This window comes from Alligator sinensis, unplaced genomic scaffold (assembly GCF_000455745.1).
Source record: "Alligator sinensis unplaced genomic scaffold, ASM45574v1 scaffold503_1, whole genome shotgun sequence".
Lineage (NCBI taxonomy): Eukaryota > Metazoa > Chordata > Crocodylia > Alligatoridae > Alligator > Alligator sinensis.
This window is the reverse complement of record NW_005842933.1, coordinates 233866-243865: the sequence shown is the minus strand read 5'-3', so window position 1 is coordinate 243865 and position 10000 is coordinate 233866. Positions and strand designations below refer to the sequence as shown.

The window sequence follows — 10000 nt, the reverse complement described above, 5'->3', positions numbered from 1 at the left end:
TGTCCTGTACATGGGGGGAGAAGGAATGTAGTCATATTTTCTGAAGCACCTCCCACTGTTCTTATTCAGGGGAAGTAATACTTTACTCCCTGGCTATTCACATGGATTTTAATGGGATAAAGCACTTTTCAGCCTGTAGGAGGTTGGCAAAATCGGGCTCTGTTGCACATATGCACACCCCCAGTTGGATTAACAGCAGCAATTCTAGTTAGGTGTAAGAAACTGTTAGTAAAATCAACAGGAGATCATTCATGACTGAAGTTTCACTAACATTCCAATGACAGTTAATATGGATCTCTATTTTATAAACTGCTGAAAGCTCAACTACAGTCAGAGTAGATTAATGTAGTTCTGGGATCCGATTTTTTAAAACCTTCCGCAGATATTAAAGGTAGGAAGTCTTTCAGCTAAACTGGAGGAAGCCTTAAGGTGTTTTACCTCAAAGGAAAAAGATCGGAGACTTAACCTTTCAGATCTCGTTCCCGTGTTTAGAAGTCCTACGACCAATACAACAGTTCTAATATTGCACCAGTGTCAGACAACTGCTTGGCTGTACCACATACAAATCTGAAGATTCTTCAGACAGGGACAGCTGGGCTATGCTTGAAACCTTTTCTCATACTATTGCTAATCTGTGTTAAACTTCAGCTCCATTTCTATGATTAGACTAGCCATACTGTACCTACAGATTTTGCCTCTGGTCTGGCCAAAGTGTTGTGCTGGAGCCTGATAGTGTGTTGTTGTATTACTAATGTTCCAAGAGTAAACACACTTGTAGGAAACAGCTATAGTTCAAGGCTACACTTTAAAAAAATAAACATTTCATCAGTCTTAGCAAAAGAACAAATGGCAAAAACACACTGTATCATATTTTACAAAGCTTCAAAAGAACAATGTCCCGTTGAGTGAAATTCAGTAGCATTCTGTAAACATTAATTTAAGGAAATCAATAGGCTCTGTGAGCTAACGCCATATTGCAAGATAAACTGGCTGGAGAGCTACTTTGTCAAACAGATTTTAGTTTTCTCGGCTAGATAAAGACGGTTTCAAAATGGGGTAACGTGTTGCAACCAAGGTTTGAAAACTATGTGGCCTTCAAACAGTCTGCTTGTTCCTACTACAAAGCTGGATAAACATACTTTAAAAATGATAAGATTGGGTCAGGATTGATTTTACTTTCAAATTTTATATAAAGTAAATTCTTGGTGATTTAAAAAAAAAAAAAAATCTCATTACAAGCAGAAAATAGTAAGTGCAGCACTGACAGCTTAAGGTGTCAGTCTGCCAGGAGAGGTTGAATTATCCAGACAGCATTTTTTTTTCTTTGCAATTGGAGGACTTTATGGATTTAAAAAATCTTTATTCATGTCGACCTGATGGGCAACAAGTCGTCTTGCCAAATAGAAAAGCCAAAATCTCTAGTGGACTTGGGATCAGAGGTCTTCAGCTGGTGAAGGCTGCTCACGTTGCAGAGCACAAGGTCATGTTAATGGGAGGTAAACAGGTTGAAGGCAGTGCTGGGAAGGCTGGATAACTCTTTTAGCTGGATGATCTATATAATGGCAGTGGTGAGGGACTCCACAGGGAGCCTCTTAACCTAAAGATAAGGTGTAAACAGTATCTATTATGGCAAATGGTAGAGAACCTCTCCAGGATGAAGAGTAAGCTGATGCCAGGGGAGCACTCTGAGTATTCATAGTTCCAAGTTAAACAGCTTTTTAAGTGTCCACATATCAATCTCTACAAGCATAGGTGTAGTAGCAACAGAAGATGATTCAGCGGAAATTGCCCCTCTGAGGAAACATAATAAAAACGAGGCACACACAAAAGTCTCTACAGTGAAGTAAGGGTGAGGATCTGACTTAAATAGACAGCAGCAGTGAGTAAAGGGTGTGATGTAGTGACACAACACTCCCTTCCTGCCTTGGATGAAAACACAGAGAGGAAGAAAAGTACTTGGAAGACTCCATGCAGGCCATTCAACCGGGCTCCTCAAGCTTCCTCTTGCAGAGGAAGGGAACTTGAACTAAAGAGGTTGCAGGGTAAGTGGCATTCTTAATGTGTATCCCTGGGGAAATGGTACGCCACTTGGGGATGGAAAGCAAACTCTTACACAGTGCTACCCACCCAACTGCCTCACCCCCCAGCACTACACAGCAGACAAGACTACACACTTCAGTTTGCAGTGAGCAGCCACAGACTACTAGTCTTTAGAGCCCTTATGTTTGTAGACGAAACCTGCAAAAGCACCTCCATTTGGAAATGGTGCCTGGTGCCTGCTTGACTGTTCATCCTCCAGATCTCCCTGGGATGCTGATACTTGTATTTGTTATACCAGATAAACATAAGTATGTTGCTTATACAATGCCCTTTCTTCACTCACCTGGTTTGCCTCCCTGTTGTCTTTCACCCCATACTAAAGCTGCAAGCTCTCTGAGGCAGGGGTGGGGGGTTTTTTGTATCCCTGTATATGGGCCAGTACTAATAACTGTGAACCAGAATACTTGGCCTTTTGCAGAAGTTTCTGAATGAAAACAGGTTCGCCTTACTGAAGCATTTTGTAGCTTCATTGTATCCTCAGCACAAGCTCAGTCCATGTGCATAGCTGGACTTGCAGAGGGAACCTTTAGTGGGAGCTGCTGAGTGGTGGTATGGAGGTGACTGATCCCACCTTTCTGAATGAACAGTGACAGAGTATGCCCCCTTCAGTTTCAGGGACAGGAGCTGGTCACTCTTGCATAATTCATAGCTGTGAAGTATAGATTTGTGTCACTTGCAAATTAATGCTGCTTGCAGCAGTACAACCTTGCAGTCAGTTCCCTTCGTTTGCCAGGGCAGCATGTGCAGTGCTTAGCTTTTGCCCTGACTCCTCCTACATTTCGTCCGAACATCCCTCAACCCAATTTTTTTCTGAAGCATGGCGAACTGCTGCGTGGGACCGTCTTTGTGCTGCGAGTTGGTGTGGCAGCATACCAAGCAGGAGGCTTTGGCTTATGCACAGAATTTGGAGGCAGGTTTTGGAGTAAGTTGCTATACTTTTTGGCGCGAAAGCCAGGGCAGCATATGGCCCAATGTTCTCAGTTTAAGTCCGACACTTAACATTATTTAACAGTTTCTGTGTTAGGTGCTTTATAAGGTAAAGGAAATTAACAATTTTAGCTAATTAGATCACTCAATTGGCTGAACATTCTGGACATCTCTTAGAAAAAAAATAGGCTGGCATGGACAACGGAAAGGCTAATGCCTCTTCCATTATCACTTATGAGGAGAGGGAGAGAGTTGGAAAGGATGCTTTTATTTAAAAAATACAAATTAAAAATATTTAAACTACTGGATATTTCAGAACATACAACTTTCCCCAGGCATCGCCTCTTCATAGAGCAGGGTGCAGCTCTGCACCCTGATATGCACATGCAAACCTCAGGAACTTCAGGAGAGAAGGAAAAGGGTATCATACAACACCACTGAGTTCAGTCTCTTTGTCTCCCTCAAATTGGCTCCTGCAGCACTTTCGACATGTGTTACTGTACATCCCTGCAGTACATCCCTACAGTTCGGAAATGCATTGACTTATTAGTGTCCAAAAAGAAAAAGGATGGACTGGAACCACAGTGCTCCCATAATGCTAGTGCTGAGGGGCTCCCTAATAGTCAGTGCTAGGAGTAAAAAGAAAAACACTGGCCACCCAGGACTTTTCCACAGAGGTACCTAATTCATCCTTCTCCTCATGGAATATTAATTCAAAGCTAGCATCACAGTGATTTCAGTGTGGTCAGCCACCCCACCATGGTGATCCTCACGTTGGCATCACAAGGGCTCTAGCACTTCAGCTGAGCTGGAGGGGCAGAATTAGCAATGTGGTGCTAATGCTAGTGATTAGTGCACCAGCTGCTGTTACCAAGAGGTGAGGAGTGCTAGCCCTGCTTCTGCCAAGGTTGCACGGGTTTGAAAAAGAAAAATTACGGAAACACTTGAGGTTTTATTTTTTGGGTTTTTTTTACTTCTGCTGAATATAGTTCTTTCACCCTCCCCTTTGCAAACTACAAGCAAAATGCCAAACAAACCCTTAGTATATGCAGCTAAAATATTTTTCAAAACATAATTAAAAGGTGTTTGACCAAAGCAAAGATCAAGCCTCTCTCTTCTGGTAAAGGTGCTGGGGCACTCACCCTGTGCCGCAGCGCTATTAATCCTTTCTCTCCCATCAAAGCTAAGAAGCAGGGGAAAGAACAGCCTTGCTATCTTAGGGAAAGGAATTGACAGAGGGGGTGATAACATCAGGGAAGCAAAAGTGGTGGTGCAGTGAAAATGGATACTGCCCATTACATTAGATTTAATCACTTACATTTAAATGAAGCTTTTTCGCATAGAAGGATTCCGAAGTACTTTACAAGCTCCACAGAGGGATACAGTATGCACAGTGCACAGATATTAAAGTGATAGGTACATTTCATGCATCTTGGATCAGTGGATGGATGGACAGAGCATTAATTCTACACCTTTTTTTCTAACTAGGACTCTTCTGAGATCTGGGACCCAAATATTGTGAGCCCCTTACACCAATCCCACATGGAAAACTCATGACACATAGGTTTACTTTACCTACCACTAAAATGCAACTGCACCATTGTTTTGTACCATCAATGTTATTATCATCACAACAGAACTATAATTGTACAAAAGGGATTTTAGTTCACAATGAAATCTTGTGGCTTGAAATTCAGCTTCCTCTTAAAAATCATTTAATTTTCAGATGACAAGTTTTATTCAGGAGATTTTTTTTGTCCTATTACTGGATTAGAACTGCATGAGGAGCAGGAATTTATACAGAAAACTCTAATATCTCCAGATTCACTGTAGTGTCAATGGCACAGTTATTGTATGGCAAAATCACTAATGGATTCCTATAGTTTAATATAGTTCCTATATTCTGTAGTTTAATGGTTTCATATATGTGTGTGTGTGTGTGTGTGTGTATACACATATACACATACATACATACATACACACACACACATGAAATGGGAGTAGATGCCTGCCTCTTAACTGCAGGCTACATTATATACCATGCTGCACACAGGTAACCACACCCTAGAAGTCCAAATCAAAGGCTGACCACCCAATTCCAGCTCCCTTAGAAGAACTGCAAAGCTGTTGATTCTAGGAGTGAGAGAGTACATCTCAGTGTTGGGACAGAAAGGTCAAGAAGCATGGCATGGCTACTGCTGAACATGCACCTCTTTCACCAATAGCAAGCCCCTACATAAATTACTTCCAGGCACAAGGGAACTGTGAATGATGAGAGCTGGTCATTAGAATATGAGCACACCATGAAAGTGTTTTTGCAGCATGTACAATATGTGCACCTGTTTGCAGGGACCAAAACTTGGTCCTGTGAATGGAACTTTAACCCATTAGGTGAAATAACCAAGCAGTGAAAAAAGGTTTATATCTACCTGCATACAACACACAAAACCTTATTATAGATATTGCTTCCAGTGGCCAGGGGAAAATGTCTGTCATCTCTCTTATTTGGTCTATCAAGGAATTAAAATCTAGGACTGGAAAAGCTCCAACTGGTAGAAATGCCCCTGCCCATCTCAGCGTATGGGAAGGAATTGGAGGAGATGGTGTTTAATTAGACTGGCAGGAGAATGACCACTTTTTGGAGTCCTGTCTGCATGAAGGCCCTCCTTCCCCCACACTCCTCTTTTCCTTCCCAAAATGAATGTTGTATTCATCCCTCTGTCTGGGCTGGGACAGTGAAGCAGATCTGTCTCCCCATTCCACCAAGTAATCAACTGGGGAGAGGGAAGGAGATGAAAAAGCTGACTTATTCCAGACAGTCCCCCATATCTAACTATTATTTTCCCTGCATGTTTAAGCATTCTAAGACACACAGCATCCATTTTAGCTGTGCAAGCTGCCCTACTCACACTGCCCTGGAGGTGGTGTAATTACAAAAGCTGGGTTTCCAGGGCCTGTGGAAGTAATTTTCTCCCTGCAAGCAAAACTGGCAGTGTGCTCCCTTCCAGCACAAAAGCTAAAAGAGGATATTTGAAAATTAATAAATAACAGAGGAGGGAGTAAAAACATTGCAACTTGTGTCTGGTATCTAGTATACATAAGAAGCTTCAAAAGTCCAGCCTCCCAGATAAATCCTAGCACCAGAGTCAGGAGAGATGGTTGAGCTCAGTCAGACTGTGAAGTGACAGGTGGGCTTAAGTCTTGAAAGACTGAGCCCCTCTCATCTATCTCTACATTCCCCCTTGTGGGAGACAGTAGAAGGATATGGTAAGGGCTGAACAGGAAATTTGAGTAGCAAGAGCCATTTGACCTCCCACCTGTCAACTAATGCCTGGTAGTTAAAGGCATTACTATCAGAAAGCCCCTTTGATATTAAAAGGAAAGGATATCTGATATTAAATTTAATACAGTTAAGGCCTACTGCTTTAAAATTATTCATATGCTTATGCCATCATTCTTCTGAAAGCCCTAGTCAATGCAGAGGTTTGCTTACTAATAAATATCACCTTGAGCATGCCACCCTGGGCCTTTACTCTCTATACTGGCTTTTTATTAAATACAGAAAACACTTCCAGATCACACCTTGGATTTGCACCTCCATCAGTGAATATCACCTCCTACCTACCTGAGAGACCATACTTTCTCATGACATCTCTGTCAACCCATAGGGGGAGTTCAGGAAGTGAAGCTTTTTTAAATGAGTTAGGCCCAGGTTATGAAACTTACTGCTACAACAGATAAGAATAACCATGGGCTTCAGAACTGAAGAATCATCTCTTTAATGTTGTTTTCCCTCAGTAAGCTCTTTCCACTGTTCCTCTGCCTCTCTCACACCCATTGATAGAATTCTTCTCATACAGCCTGGGAAGAAAAACATATATTGTTCTTTCTATTATTAAATGTTTGACAGGTCCTCAAGTACTCTCTAGTTACAGGGTCCACGTCAGTATCTCAGCAGATCTGGCACTCCAGCTAAAGACTCTAGTTGCTAAGTAAGCTTTGTATTGCTTTTCTTAATCTTTCCGCTTAATGTGACAATGTTTATTGTATCAATGTGATATGGCTTCTTGACTACATACTTTTAAGACTGTTATATCATATAGTGGCCAACTGCCTGGGATATTCATGGATGTCCTTTACAACATTAGTGACGCATAGGGGGTGCCTGTGGGTGCACGTGCATCCCGAGAGAAGTGCCAGCAGCACTTCTGGGTTGCCGCCAGTGGCGATCAGCCGCTGGTGCCCCCCCAATATTAGGAGGCACCAGTCACCAATGCTTTACAAACAGTTTTGCCCAGCAGTTTCCCCCTGGCCTAATAATACTGAACCTAGAGACTTGTGGTGACCTGATAAATAGACATCATTGTGCCCATTTATATTTGAAATAAATTCCCTTCATAATTTCAACCTATGATCACACAACAGCGAAGTATAGAGAAACCTACAATGCTATCACTTTACCACCCCAATTATGTATGTGGCATCTACTTGTTAACGGGACAAGGGAAGACAACAAATGTGTCAGAGTTCTGTTAACAGAGTTTACAGCAATGTTGTAAACTCTCATAATTTTGAAACGTTATGGCAGTTAATTTCTGCATGGGATTAGTTGTTATTTTTCAAATATACCACTATGCCATTCAAAAGATGGGGAAGACACCTTGAAATGTGATCCACTTGGGGAAAATCATTCAAAGCCTTGCATGGCAGAGTGGGGAGGGTGATGTCAGTCACATAAGTTCTAACAATCAAAGAAGTTTATGAAGTTATAACTTCATGCATCTCAGTTAAAATATCGCACCAGGAATGTTATTTTTTTTTTGTGGGAGGGATTATAAAACACATCATCAAACAACAGGTAAGAGACTCCAAATCCAGGCCTATATTTAATTTATATTTAATTCAGGATTGCCAGAGTATTTTACAAATCGTAATTAAAAAACAACCCCAATCAAACCACTCTGGGCTTATACAAGGCATGTTCAGCACTTCAGCTGGTAAAAAATCACTGACATGGGGGCCAACTTGCATCAGCTAAGGATCTGGCTCCAAATTTCAGTTTTATAATATTCAGTTACCCTTCCTTCCCTGAATAAGTATTTATAACTGAGTAACTACCCTCCTCCTCTGACCCCCCTCTCCCTGCACTGCCCTGGATTAGAAATATCACTAGCCCTTCTGCTAGAATGTTTTATATACACTTCATATACATTTTAGGAAATAAAATGTTTTTCTCACTTTCTGTAAACACAAAATGTAGAACACTCCAAGTGCTTTAATATTATAATGTGGTAGGAGCACACTATGTATTCAAGAATCCTCATGCAGTTACACAGTGATTGAAAGGATTTTTTTTCTTGTTTACAATTCAATTCTGCTTTCAGAAAGTACTGAATAAAATCAAGCAATATGCAGTATCAAAAAAGTAGTGGGAAAAGTAAATCTAGACCTATAAAGCAATTAATCCATAGATTTCTTTTTTTCAAAATGCAAGTTTTTGAATATCCTAGTCATTGTGACTGCCTAGTTTAAGTAGCTCTCTATTTGCAGGGATAAATGAAAAAGCAAGGTTGTGAGAGACAAGATTTGATGAAAAAGGGTTAAGCCTCACCTTGTTTTTTGCTGCGTATCTAGGATGATTTGGGAGAAATAAGGACATCTGGAAATCAGTTTTACATAGAAAAACAGAAAGCACGGAAGAACCAGGAAGATGAATAAAGGCTCATCATAGACACAAAAGAACAGAGCAAAAAGAAGCTTGGATTTGGGCATTCTTGTCTGGCAAGGAGGCAGGCAGTAAGGCTAATGAAGCATTTGCGATATGGGACGTATGCCAGCGTAACAAAGAAGATGTGCATCAGCTCTGCAGATGTGCCAAAGCCCCCAGAGCAAAATAATGACATAATCACCATCAGTGTCACAGACCAGACTGTACACAAGGTGACATGGGAGAGAATAAATAAGAGTCTTTAGAGGCCTATAGTACACACACGGGAAGAAATAGCCATTCCTCACTACTGCCACCACCCAAGAGAGTATGGAGATGTGGGGTATAATGTCTGCAGCTAGCAAAAGAAATCTTGAATTGTGCAAGACAAACACACTATAAATTGGTGCTTTTCTCAACCTCCAGTTGATGTTTCAATTCCCCCTACCCCTTATTGAATGCAAAATGAAATGGCATTAGGACTCTGAAGAGTTTGCCAAGTTTTGTTTTGTATGTGTGTGTTGGGAAGGGGGTGGGAGGGACTGAAGACAAAAAGGAAAAGTATCAGTAAATAATGTTAAAACTCCTTCAGCTATAACTAAGAATTCTCCCAAAGTGAAATCAAAAGCTCCAACAAGGATATTTTTGGTTTACCATTCTCTATGAACTAGGGAGGGGAAAAAGCAAAATATTTTACATGTTAAAAGACATGGCTACTCTTTATCAATCTGTAATAAAATGAGGCTTGGGGCAACTTGGTACTTAACATGTTATTCGCAGTGGGGAGTAAGCTGAAAAGCTTGGACTAGCCTTAACTCACCTCACAACAGCTCTTTCTGTGTAAGGTAGGTGTTTGTCTTAGTCCGGCTGTCTGGCTTTGTGAGTTTTTTTAACCGGACTTTTGTCAATTTTTAAATGGAACATCTGTTTGTTAAAGGGAAGCAACACTGATAAGCAACCCATGGGCCCAATCTCACACTCAATTACTCGGGACAGTAGAATACTCAAGTATTCAATGCAGCTTCCCCTGTGAGTAAAGCTCCTCAAGTGTATAGCTGATTGCAGGATCAGGCCCTAGAAGAGTAGCTGAGAAGAACAAAGCACTTGGCTTTATCAGTGTCCCTTTTCATTGCTTGTTATGAAAGATTCATAAGAATAACTTTAATTTTTTATGACCTTTTTTGCATTACTATATGAGCTGTGCCGACTTTATATGCAATTTCTTCTTAAATGCAGGAAACCTGTTGCAAAACGACTTGCCTAATA

At 41.0% G+C, this 10000-nt stretch overlaps 1 protein-coding gene across 18 annotated transcripts in view; it reads right to left on the bottom strand.

Moving 5' to 3' along the window:
• Positions 1 to 10000, bottom strand: part of PROX1 (prospero homeobox 1) — a 56843-nt gene that overhangs the window by 11279 nt on the left and 35564 nt on the right. For 2 of the 18 annotated variants that reach the window (XR_003091921.1, XR_003091920.1), the window contains exon 6: positions 6754 to 6888. The exons of the other annotated variants lie outside the window; for them this stretch is intronic. The gene's annotated coding sequence lies outside the window, so the exon portion shown is untranslated. The remainder of the gene's footprint in view (positions 1 to 6753; positions 6889 to 10000) is intronic. 18 annotated transcript variants of the gene reach the window in all.